Source organism: Rhinolophus sinicus, chromosome X, assembly GCF_036562045.2.
Source record: "Rhinolophus sinicus isolate RSC01 chromosome X, ASM3656204v1, whole genome shotgun sequence".
Taxonomy (NCBI): Eukaryota; Metazoa; Chordata; class Mammalia; order Chiroptera; family Rhinolophidae; genus Rhinolophus; species Rhinolophus sinicus.
Window position 1 is genome coordinate 35,534,897 of NC_133768.1, and position 13,659 is coordinate 35,548,555.

The 13,659-nt window shown below is 38.4% G+C and overlaps 1 non-coding gene across 1 annotated transcript; it reads right to left on the minus strand.

The window, feature by feature from the left end:
• Positions 1–414: 414 nt before the first annotated feature.
• On the minus strand, positions 415–530 carry LOC141569787 (small nucleolar RNA SNORA2/SNORA34 family). Its single transcript, XR_012493582.1, has one exon. It is a non-coding gene; the product is annotated as a small nucleolar RNA SNORA2/SNORA34 family (small nucleolar RNA).
• Between the last annotated feature and the right edge of the window lie 13,129 nt (positions 531–13,659).

The window sequence follows — 13,659 nt, forward strand, 5'->3', positions numbered from 1 at the left end:
TAGCACCCACTGATGTCCCAAATTGAGGCAAGGTGATTGGCTTTAAACCTTTCATTGCCTAGTCATTGAATGCGGGCTGACCCTGGGAAATGTATGTAACCTTGAAATAGGCAGCCATTCCATTCAAGGGCAATTCCTGAGACAGACTCAGCTCTGAACTGCCAGCAACAAACATTCCCAAGAAATAAGTGCTTAAGACCTGAAGAGGAAATTTGGACAGAACATTTTAACACTCACAACACCTGATTGATAATATAACAAATTGACCTTCACATGTTGAAGTACAGACTCTCCATGCTGATCTCAGAGAATGTGTTAGACACAGTAGCAAGGGAGGCACAAAATGAGGGCAAAACATTCCCAGATATACTAGTTTTTTTTGTTTGTTTGTTTGTTTTTTTTTTTCTTCTTTTCAGATGTTTCTTTCTAATGAATTGACCATTACATTTCCTAAATCCTGAAATGGCCAACAGACCATAGAAAGACATTTCTTTAGGCTCCTGCTCCAGATATACTAGTTTTAATGCAAATGGTACAGCATTGTTTTTGCAAAACTCCCAATGCTAATGATTACTGTTACTCTAAATAAGCATGTAGTTCCAGTAAAACTGGGCTCTTATGAATGTATTCTGTTAATCAATTGGTTACTTCCTAGGAGGAAAAACCCAATCAACGTTTTTAGAACCTCAGTCTACAAAATTTTTGATATAGAGAAATGCATTTGGATAATATCTTTGCAATTTATGAAGATAATCTTTTAGAATGCAACTAGTCCCCATGGAGACCTTGTATAAATTAGAAGAAGTTATCCTCTTTGGGCAAATGCAGCCCTGAGCTAAGGTGATCAGCTTGGCAGATTCAGACTTTGTTATCCAAGACATCTCTGTCTACCATTTGTACAAACACATGTGCATCTGGCACAAACTTTCCACATTCCTGACTTCAACTGATCCTAAAAACTTTATTATCTAGTTATGATGTATTATCATTCTATTTCACAAATGAAGTGGTTCAGGCTGTTTAAATAATTTACCTGAGGCACATGACCAGTAATTGTGATAGCCTGGACACAAACCCTAAAATTCTGATATCAATCCCAGTGCTTTCTCCAGGAGACTATGTTGCCCTTGTGGACCGGATACCAACCACAGTAGGACTGTATAAAATAGCGATTAAAACAATGGCTGTGATAGATAGGACTAAAGGAAAAAAAACACTCACAGAGAAACAATAGGATAAATAGCTTTGTGTGCTAAAACTGCCAACAAATTGTAAAACTAATATACTGTATAAAGAATGAATGCAGTGAATAAAAAATAGTCTTATAAATATTTAAAAATTTCAAAACTCTGAGTTGTGCTTACCTTTAAAATATGTGTATGTGCATTTGTGTGTATATGAGTATACAGATATACTCATATTCATGCCCTAATTATTCTATTGTTCTAAAAAGGATTGAAAATGCTTTATAAGAACATATAAAATATAAGAAAATACAATAAGTTGAAAATAGAATTTAAAAAATTTAGAAGGGACATAAAATGAAACTAAAAGAAATGCAAAAAAACATGCATATCATAAAAAGACTTTCAGTTGTTATTGCTAAGGATAGACAACAAATTTGGCTCTAAGATTTTTAGCAGTTGAAGTTAGAAAGAAACCTTTGTTTTTTTATTTAACTACCAGTATCAAATGGGTTAAAAGGGCTAATTTGTCCGGAATAATATTCCTAACGCTCTTCAAAAGTAGAGCACTCATGTAATAAAGCACATCATCCAAATAGATGTAACTACAACTTACAAATACATAGTTAATTAAATTAGTCTTATAACATGCATTATTTTTTCTCAAGTTGCAAAAGGAATGTGGGGAGCATAAAAAGTTTCTAAAATATCTAGAAACTCAAAGAAAAAAATAAAAATTGTTCGCCATGGAGAGACAACCCTTTTAATACTATAGTACATACTATATCCATATATACACATATACTTGTGTTACCATAAGCAGAAAGAATGGGGAGGAAGGGAAGAAGGAACTGCGGAAAACAAAGGAAGGAGAAGATAAGATCATCCTTAAGAAAAGGTGCAACTACAACTAATTGTAATGGATTATAACACTGTTAGCATTGCAGGGAAAAAAATCTCTACTTCCTGTGTCACCATGACAGTTCCGATAAGGGCCAAGTAACAAGGGAATCCCTCCTCAGAAGGGAAGGAGTGATCATCCAGGACAGTAAGGACCAGCCTTGGGAATGCCTGTAATGGTAACACTAAAACTTGAATTTTTCATGCCCTCATTATAATAAAATCCTAAGCTTCTTTGTTGTTCAGGGCAGTTGCCCTCCTCCTAGCTTGCCTGACTCCAATATTTTGGAAATGTATTCTTTTTCTTTTAATAAATCCACTGCTTATGTGGATTTGCTTGTGTGGCTTAATTCAGTATGTCCTTGAATTCTTTCCTGCGATGTTTACCAAGAACTCTTTTTTTCAGTTAACACTTGTATGTGAATATTTATGTATATATAAATATACAAACATTATGTTTGTGTTACAGATATGTTTCAATATGTGTGTTACTATACATTATACTGTATTCATAATATTTATATATGATACAATTTACAGTATAAATGGCAACATATTATATTACAAAATTGGTGACAAGCCCTCTGCTAATCTCATAATTAATGGTGAAAAACTGAAGCCATTTGCTCTACGTTCAGGAACACAACAGGGCTGTCCCCTATCACCTCTGCTTTTCAACATAGTGTTGGAAGTCCTTGCCAGAGCAATCAGGCAAGAGAAAGAAATAAAAGGCATCCAAATTGGGAATGATTAAGTTAAACTGTCACTCTTTGCAGATGACATGATGCTATATATAGAAAACCCTAAAGACTCCACCTAAAAGCTATTAGAAACAATCAACGAATACATTAAAGTTTTTGGATACAAAATCAACGTACAAAAGTCCATTGCATTCCTATATACTAACAATGAAATCTCAGAAAAAGAAATACAAAAAACAATTCCTTTTGAAATTGCAGCAAAAAGAATAAAATACCTAGGAATAAACTTAACCAAGGATGTGAAAGACCTATATGCTGAAAACTATAAGACATTTTTGAAAGAAATTGAAGAAGACACAAAGAAACGGAAAGACATTCCGTGCTCATGGATTGGAAGAATCAACATAGTTAAAATGGCCATATTGCCCAAAGCAATATACAGATTCAATGCAATGCCCATCAAAATCCCAATGGCATATTTTAAAGAAATAGAACAAAAAATCATCAGATTTGTTTGGAACCACAAAAGACCCTGAATAGCCAAAGCAATCTTAAGAAAAAAGAACAATAATGAAGGTATCACACTTCCTGACTTTGGCTTGTACTACAGGGCCACAATAATCAAAACAGCATGGTATTGGCAGAAAAACAGACACATAGACCAATGGAATAGAATTGAGAACCCAGAAATAAAACCACATAAATATGGACAGACAATTTTTGACAAAGAAGCTAAAAACATACAATGGAGTAAAGACAGCCTCTTCAATAAATGGTGCTGGGAGAATTGGATAGCCACGTGCAAAAGAATGAAACTGGACTGCCATTTGTCACCATGTACCAAAGTTAATTCAAAATGGATCAAAGACTTAAGCATAAGACCTGACACAATAAACTGCATAGAAGAAAACATAGGTACTAAACTTATGGACCTTGGGTTCAAAGAGTATTTTATGAATTTGACTCCAAAGGCAATGGAAGTAAAAGCTTAAAAAATATTACAAAATTGGGCTCATACATTGGTCATTAATTAGTATGCTTTGGATATTTACCCATGCTGTACATTCTTTCATGGTGTATTTATATGTGAAATACTCTGCAGTCATTGAAAATTATGTTAAAATTTATTTAACCAAACTTAAATGGCTAGATATGTATTATATATTTTTCTCTATTATAAATAAAACTGTACATAATAATTTTTGTTGAATTCTGATTATTTCCTTATAATGAGTTACTCAAAAAAAGAATAAGTTAGGTAAAAAGGCGTAAACTTTTTTTATGCTGTATATTCACATTCATAATCTGCCTTCTGGGAAAGTGATATCAATTTCTACTTGCTTAAAAATGTATGAGATGAGATCCAAGATGGCAGAAGAGATAAACATTGTGCTTGCCTTATACCATGAACACTCAAAATTACAACCAAATTCTAGAACAGCCAACCAGGAAAACTATCTGAAGTCTAGCTGAACAGAAGTTTTATAACTAAGGATATAAAGAAGAAGCCATATGGAGACTGGTAGGAGGAGCAGAGACATGGAATAGGTAGCCCCAAACCTTCCTATGGTGGTTGAAAATTGGGAGGGATATCTCAGCCACGAAGGTTACCCCAGAGGACTGAGGCACCCCAGTCCTATACCAGGCTCCCCAGCCAAGCGTACTGGTGCTGGGAAGAGGCCCTCCACAAGATCTCGCTGTGAAAAACAGTGGAGATTCTGGCCCTCGAGGTGTGATAGAAAGCCACAAGAAACCCAGATGTCCTCTTAAAGGGCCCACACTCAGACTCACATGCAGGCACTCACTCTGGGCTCTGGAGGAGGGACAGTGACTCAGGGGTAGACATTGGAGACATATAGGGAATAACTGAATTGTGTGGCTTCAGAGGAAGGACTAGAGGGACAGTTACCATTTTCCCTGGCTCCTTCTCCCAAGCAGCCAGCAGGTGGGTGCCATCTTTCCTGTATTGAGACCCTCCCCCATGACCATGGCAAAAACTAAATCTGAATTGGTCTGGTGAGCTCCGATCACTCCACCCTGGTGACTCACTGAGACCCACCACACACAACTCCCTACTGCAGGAGGATTTATCAGTGGTTGAACCTTACAGGAGCAGCAGCTGGCAGCAAGCCTCAGTCCTGGCTTTCTGCAGAGTCAGCACAGACCCAGTACTGGTGGCAGCTGTTCTCGGTTCACAGCATGGCCTCTCCCACATGCCTCCAGGTCCAGCACAGGCAGTGACCAACTGTGGACCACTTTGTAGATCCTACCAGGTAGTCCCTGGCCAGTTATAGGCAGTGACTTATCTTGCCATGCACCGGAGCCCCTCCCAAGAGGCCCCAGAGCCAACATACTTGGAGGTTGGTTCAGACCACAGAGCACCACCCAATTAGCCCTACAAGTGGCACACTTGAAGGGGAGTCTCAACAGGCACCAGAGCCTTCTGGGGCAAATCCTGCTCCATTGGTAAAGGCCCCTGCACAGTAGCCCATAAACTGTGAACATGAGTAAATCCCACAGCCAGCCAGCCTGAAGGTCAATCCCACCCACTGACATGCCAATAGCAATCAAGGCTCAACTATAACAAGAGAGCACACATGACCCCCACAAGGGACACTCCTGGAGCACCCAGAGCAGGTGACAAGGGAGACTGTGCCACTGGGCCCCGCAGGACCCCTGCTACATAAGGTCACCTGGCAAGACCAGGAGACATAGCAGCTCTACCTAATACATAGAAACAAACACAGAGAGGCAGCCAAAATGAGGAAACAAATACATTCCAAATGCAAGAAGAGGAGAAAACTCCAGGAACAGAACTAAATTAAATGGAGGCTAGCAACCTACCAAATACAGAGTTCAAAACAATGGTTATAAGGATGTTCAAGGAACTTAGTGAGAACTTCAACAAAAATATAGCAAGCATAAAAATAGACATAGAAACCATAAAAAGGAACCAGTCAGAAGTGAAGAATACAATAACTGAAATGAAGAATGCACTAGAAGGACTCACCAGCAGACTGGATGAAGCTGAGGATCATATCAGTGATTTGGAAGATTCACTTCAAATCGAAAGACACACAGAGACTGAAAGTAAAGGGATGGAAAAAGTTATTTCATGAAAACAACAACAACAAAAAAGCTGAGGTAGCACTTCTTGTACCAGACAAAACAGACTTTAAAACAAAGGCTATAACAGGAGACAAAGAAGGACCCAGTAAACCCACTTCTGGGTATTTATCCAAAGAAACCCAAAAAGCTACTTTGAGGGGACATGTGCATGCAGACACTCATTGCAACATTATCTATAATAGCCAAGATGTGGAGGCAGCCTGGGTGTCCGTCGATGGACTATGGATTATGGATAAAGAGTAGGTGGTACATATATACAATGGAATATTGCTCAACCATGGAAGGAAGTGGGTTGTTGCCATGTGTGGCAGCACGGATGGACCCAGAAGGTTGTGTGCAGAGTGGAGCATGTCAGACAGAGACAGATAGATGCAATGCAATTTTGCTTATATGTAGAATCTAAAGAACAAAACAAACAAACAAAACAGAAACAAACTAATAGATACAGAGAACATTTTGAGGTTGCCATAGGGGAAGGGGGTTGAGGAGGTGGGTGCAAAAGGAGAAGGAATTAAGAAGTACAAATTGGTTTTCACAAAGTAGTCATGGGGATGTAGGTTATATCATAAGGAATATAGTCAATAATATTGTAATAACTATGCATAACTATGTATGTATGGTGTCCGATGGGTACTAGATTTATCAGGGTGATAGATAGGTGGTGAGTAGGGAGACAGGATAAAAAAGGTGAAGGGATTAAGTACAAATTGGTAGTTACAAAATAGTCATGGGGATGTAAAGTAAAGCATAGGAAATATAGTTAATAATATGGTAATAACTATGTATAGTGCCAGGTGAGTACTAGACTAGTCAGGAGGAATAACTTCTAAAATCACAGAAATGTCTAACCATATGCTGTACAACTGAAATTAATATAAAATAATATTGAGTGTCAACTGTAATTGAAAAATTAGAAAAGGGGGTAAAAAGTTGAAAGGGAATAAGAGGTCCAAATTTCCAGGTGTAAAACAAATGTCATGGGGGTAAAATGTACAGCATGGGGAATATAGTCAATAATATTGTGATCATGTGGTACGGTGTCAGATGGCTGCTGGACTTATGGTGATTACTTCTTTAGGTATATAAATGTTGAACAACTGTGGTGTACACCTAAAACTGATGTAATGTATGACGTCTGACAATTAAATTTGCGAACTTGTTGCAACAATGTTGCTAAACTTTTTTGTTATCAGAGGGATTATTCATTATGAATTTGTACCAATTGGACAAACAGTTAACCATGTTAACTATTTGGAAGTGCTGAAAAGTCTGCGTGAAAAAGTTAAAAATAACCTGAACTTTTCGCCAACAATTCATGGCTCTTGCATCACAACAATGAACCAGCTCACACAGCACTGTCTGTGAGGGAGTTTTTAGCCAGTAAACAAATAACTATTGCAATACCCTCCCTCCTCACCTGATCTGGCCCCCAGTGACTTCTTTCTTAAACATCAAAAGGAAGACATTTTGATGACATTCAGGACATCAAGGGTAATACGATGACAGCTCTGATGACCATTCCAGAAAAAGAGTTCCAAAATTGCTTTGAAGGGTGGACTGGGCACTGGTGTCAGTGCATAGCTTCCAAATGGGAGTTCTTTAAAGGTGACCATAGTGATATTCAGCAATGAGGTACGTAGCACTTTTTCTAGGGTGAGTTCATGAACTTAATTGCTTGACCTCGTATGTTAGCTATATTTTTAAATAAAAATCTTTTTAAAATGTATGAGAAATTAAGCTGACTTCCAAAGTGGCAGAGTAAGGACCTTGGTATATCCGCTTCCCTATAAAAGCATGGAAATACTGACAAAGCAATCCAAAGCAACAATTTATGAACTCTGAAAATTAACCAAAAGGTACAAAACAAAATAAAAAGAGTTTATTCAAGAAAAACTATTAAATCTTGGTAATAATAATGGGTCTATGGCATTTTAATTTGAATCTTCTCCCATGCCTTCCTTCCCAGCTCATTGGCATGGTATCCATGACAAGTTGACAGTCTTACAGCCAACAGTGAGAGGTGACCTCTTTTGGATCTCTGTTAAAAGCCCATCCTTAGAGCACAGTCAATATTTTAATGAGACCCATAGATCTGTAGAAGCTCCAATTCCAGGGTATTGGTGCTACTTAATCTGACTCAGAACTCAGTTATGTGAAACAAGCCCTATCCCCAGAGTGTGACTGAAAACAATAGCAATTAACTAGAATTATTAACATCACAGCTGTCTAAGACTGTGATTTCAGTTGGAGCAAACAGTGTGGTTCACATAACACCTGCTTTCTTTCTCGGACACATGTGCTTGCATGTTAGGCGAAGAGTCTCTGTGACCAGTCCTCAAAAAAAAACCTTGGGCCTGAGTTTCTAATTGCTTCTCTGACAGACAGCATTTCACATGTGTTGTCACAATTTGTTGGTGGAATAATTAAATGTGTCCTCCACTGAGAAAGAACTCATGGAAATTTGGAAGTCCAGGTCTTCCCTGGACTGACCCCATCTACCTTTTGCCTTTGGTTATTTTGCTTTGTATTCTTTTGGTCTAATAAATCAAAATCATGAGTATGACTATATGCTGAGTCCTGTGAATCCTCCTAACAAATCATCAAACCTTCTGTTGGTCTTGTGGAACCCTGACACAATGCCTCAATAAACTTGTAAAAAAATGTATGAGAATATTCATTTTCCTATACTCTCATCAACAATAGATATTAACATTGCTGAAATCTTAAATTCAAAGGCAATTAATGATACCATTTTACATTTTCTTCAGCTATTGAGTTTTAACTTTTGTTCCCAGGCTTATTAGTCATTTGTATTTAATATTCTGTAAATACCTGTTCATGTCCTCGACCTATTTTTCCTTTAGGATATACACACAGACATATTTCCTTAATGATTTCTCAGTTTTCCTTGCATATTAAGGATATTAGTCCTCTGCCACACACTGCAGGTGTTCTTCCCAGTTAATTATTTGCACAGAGATCTTTCTTACTGAGTTCTTCCATACTGACTAGTGGTTCCAAAGCTCAGAGGAAAAGAAAAGGCTCTTTGAGGATCTAATTCCCAGCAGTCCATTTTTCAGGCCTCACTCATCCAGCAACATAAAAAAGAGATTTGAAAATCACTCAAGGAATGCACAATATGTGCATCCTTTAAGGGATTCCTCCGAAAAATATTGTTTCTCTTAGCTATGCTTTTGTTATGTAATAAGAAGCAGTTAAAACAAGATTACCCTATCAGGTACTGGATGTGCACACAGCCCATTGGGTCAATTACAGACCTTAGCAGACACCTGAACTAGGAAAAAAGGTTCATACTTTCTGCCCTCCAGCCTCAATATTTTATTATTTTTTGTTTTTGTTTTTGGTTCTTCCTGCTGAACACATTCTGTCCTGCCATTAGGTCTTTGTATCTGTTGTTCCCTCAACCCAGAAGCATTACCCACCTACTTGTCCTTCAGATCTTAGCTCAAGTGTCACTTCCTGGGGATGCATTTTTTATTTTCTTCAATTGGTCATATCTCCCTTCATGTGTGCTCTCATAGTACCTCCACCTCCTCACTAGTCACAGTTGGAATTCTGTTTTCATTTGTGAGATATTTTGCTTAATTATTACTTCTCCCACTAGACTGTAAATTCTTTGAGAGCAAAGACTAGATTTATTTTGTTCATTACTGGAATCCACATCCTAGCACAATGCCTGGCACCTAGTAGGTGCTCAGATAATATTTGCTAACTAGATTGAGGCATCTCTTCTATGAATGAATATGTCTCCTCACACCAATGAACTATACCTTAGAGAATATTTTTAAATGATATTTAATGAGTACAAATGCTTTCAAAAGGCTCGGCATGATTGAATAACCTTCTGGGTCCATTTGTGCCCTTCTGAGGGGTTTCAATTCACAAGCCCAATTTTCCCGTCACAATAGCTATGCAATTGCTAAAGGATAAATCTTGTCCTAATATATTGTTTCCTCACTTCCAACCATGAGGATTAACTTTTGCTTTTTATAGCTTTACTAAAAGCAAAAGTGAGGATATGAACCACCTATTGGATAAATAAGACATTGATTGGCTTTAAATGAAAGGATCAAATATCAGAACAGAGATGGTGCATGTTCCAGGCAGAAGTGTGGTCCCAGCTATTCGGGGTCATCATCTGAAGCTTCTGTCTTCTTCTTCTGTTGTATAGTACATCATCTAAAGCACAGGCTCAAAATGATGCTTGGAGGCCATGCCTCATTGTTGAGGTTACACAGGATAAGCTGTCCCCATACACAGCAATTTCAAAGAGAGACTTTGCTTGAGTCTGCTCTGTGGTTTCTGCACAAGGGAAAACTATCACTCAGAAGGGTCTTGCATCTATTGCTGCATAACAAATTATCCCCAAATTCAGCAGCTTAAAACAATAAACAGTCATTGTCTCACAATTTCTGTGCATCAGGAATCCAAGAGCAGCTTAACTTAGGAGTTGTACCTCAGAATCTCTCATGAGGTTGCAGTCAAGCTGCCAGCCAGAGCTGCAGCCATCTCAAGGCTGGAGAATCTGCTTCCAAATTCACTTACATGGTTGTTGGGAGTACTCAGTTCCTCACTGGCCATTTGCAGGAGACCTCAGTTCCTTGCCACGTGGGTCTCTCCATAGGCTGACTGCTTGTCCTCACAACATGGCCATTGGCTTCCTTAGGAGTAAGTGATCTAAGAGAGACAGAGAAAGAATCCAAGATGGAAGTCTTTATAACCTAATCTTGGAAGTGACATACCATGATTTCTGCTTTCTGCTGTTTTCTATTGGTTATACTAAATGAACTTCATATCATTTTGGGAGGGGACTACACAAGGGTGTCAATATCAGAGATTCTTGGTGGTCATTTTGGAAGCTGGCTATAAGTCCCTTCTCATCTCAAGCAGGTGGGAAATTTGGTTCTCTGAATTCAAACCATCAAGATGGGAAGAGATGGTAAAATTTGCTAATGATTGTTAAAAAAATTCCACAGAGTAAATTTGAAGATTCAATTGGTTTTGTTAAGCAATTCATGAATTGGGTAGAATCCCATCTAGCAACCAAAAGCACTCTCCCAGGGGTTGTACAAAATGGAAGGTTTTTCTACAAAAGAAGGGTTTGGCAATGAAGGTATTAGCAATAGAAAAGAATTATCTTTAAACCAGGAAATCTTGTATTGGGGGTAAGGGAATGAATGGCAAGGGTTTTTCATCTTGCCATTTTAGATTGCCACTATTTTCTATGGGGGATGAAGAAGGCCCATGTGATAGATTACTCATTTGGTGTTGATCAGAAAATTCCACACTGGTCAAGATTATATTTCTGGGAGAGGTTAAAAGAGCAATTATGTCAGATATTAAATCTAGGTTTTGTATCATGGGCTTTAGCACAAGAGACACCATTTCGGGCCTATGGTTTTCCTCTGTAACTTCTGGCATCCAGCAGTTTAGAGTTAGATATTATATCATTGAAAACTTGGTTAACATCCCTGTAATCTGATAATGCATGTGATATACAAAATGAGAGATGTTTAAGTGATTGGCTGTGGTATTATATCCAATGATAAAATAGAAAATTGCTTTATTAGTTTTCCTGAATACAAAGGCAGGCTTACCTTGGCAGAGAACAGGATAGACAAGCAAAGCGACAAAGATATAGTTTGTATGTGTGTATGCATATATCTACATGCACACATATGTGTGCTAAATATTTGAAACACATCTCATGGCACACCTGGCTCAGAACTGACATTTGAACTAAGGTTTTGTGGGGGCTGGAAAAAATATAATTTTCCTCTCACCTTCTAAGTTCTTCTAGTTGAGTTAATATAATCAAATTAACAAAGTTTATTACAGGTGTACATACAGGGGATGTCAGATATAAAACATGAAATGTATTGGGCAGTTGAGGTTTATATGCCATTCTGGACAAAGGAAAAGGGTGCAGGGGTCTGGGATTTCAGAGAGAAAGCAGACAATTCACAGGTAGGAGAAAGAGGAAACATATAGTAAGCAAATTCTTGCTGGGAAACCCAGAAACAATGGGACACAGAAGGAATTTCAACAAATGGGCTTTGCTATATTTCTTCCTGTCTGCCACATTTAGTTTATATGTGCTAAGGTGAACATGCTAAGGTGATACTGTTACAGTCACAAGGCTCGTGTATTCAGCATATCAAATATTTAATATTCAAAAGGTCAGAATTTGGAATAAGGAAGGATTTTATTTATCAAAACGGTGCCTTAACGAGAAGATGGGAGATTTCTAGATTTCTCAACTTCATCTTAAGAGTGCCCCAAGTTCCAGTGCCCTATACAGTGGTACCTCAGTTTTCTAACGTAATCCGTTCCGGAATACTGTTCGAGTTCTGAAACGTTTAAAAACCGAAGCATGGTTTCCCCATAGAAAGTAAGGCAAAATGGATTAATCCGTTCCAGATCTTTAAAATCAACCCCTAAAACTGCAAATTTAGCGTGAATTTTACTATCTAATGATACCATACATCCATAAAATTTACAGCGTTTGTAAACTGAAATGCTCGTCAATGGAGACGTTCAAAAACCGAGGTATCACTGTGCATCCAGGGAAGGGAGAAGGGGTGGGGCAAGAGGTGGGATCCAAGGAAAGGGCCTCCATAATCTCCAAATCTCTTTGTTCCCAGTCTGTCAGACCACAAGTCACTCAAGTCTCAGGCAGAACTCCTCCAGTCAATTAGCACATCTATAGAAATGCAGGCTGGAACCTGAGTCAGGGAGGAAAGTAGAAGCATTCCACCCTGTTACAATGCTTCTTTTTCTTAAGCAAGGTTTCCTATCTTAATTCCCTTAAGCAAGGATATTGCCAGTAAGTGGGTTCTAGATATACAGCACAGGAAAGAATTCAAGGATGCACTAAATAAGCCAAGCAAGCAGCAGACTTATTAAAAGGAGGACAGTACACTCTCATGAAGGTGAGTGCGGGCAGGCCCAGAGAAGAGCAGCTGCCCGGAAGAACAAAGAGATTTGGGAATTTATTTCACTAAAAATGAAGCTGTGAATTATTCAAGACTTAGGGGTATTGCTATAGGAATTCCTAGGTGGGTCCTTACTGACCACTCCTACCTGTTAGGAGGAGGGATATTTGTACTTATTTGGCTCTTATTGGAACTGTCATGGTGACACAGGGGGTGAAGATTTTTCCTAACCGCAATGCCAATAATATTATAATCCATTATAATTAAAATTCACCTTGAGGGGCAAGATGGCATCCTCGATCTGCTCTTGGCCATGAAATCTAGTTCTGGCTGGTCTGGTAGCTGCACTTCTTCTTAAGGATGATCTCATTTCCTCCCTCCTAATTCTCACCTTATCTCCCCCTACCCTGCCTCCCCCTCTTTCCCGAGGGACTCTATTTTTTCTGCCTATAGTAACAGGAAGGAGGAAGGGGTCAAAGGTTCTTTCTGAGTCTTTTGTTTCTTAATAATCAGCTTAAAATCAATATCCCAAAAGGCACATTGGTCTCCTTCAGTCTTCTCTCCCCCATATCCACTGATATATGCATAAAACACAACCGCTGTGCTGTTTTATAGTACTTGTATTAACATCCAATTCAATGTAACATAGCCTGAAATATCTACGTAAGTTATAACCAGATACAACTTTAGAAAATTTAGACAGCTTCCAGACCCTTGTTCATGCTTTTTCCCCTGTTTGAAATTCCATCCCCACTCCCAACTCGAGGACCCCTTTTTCTCTATTGAAAT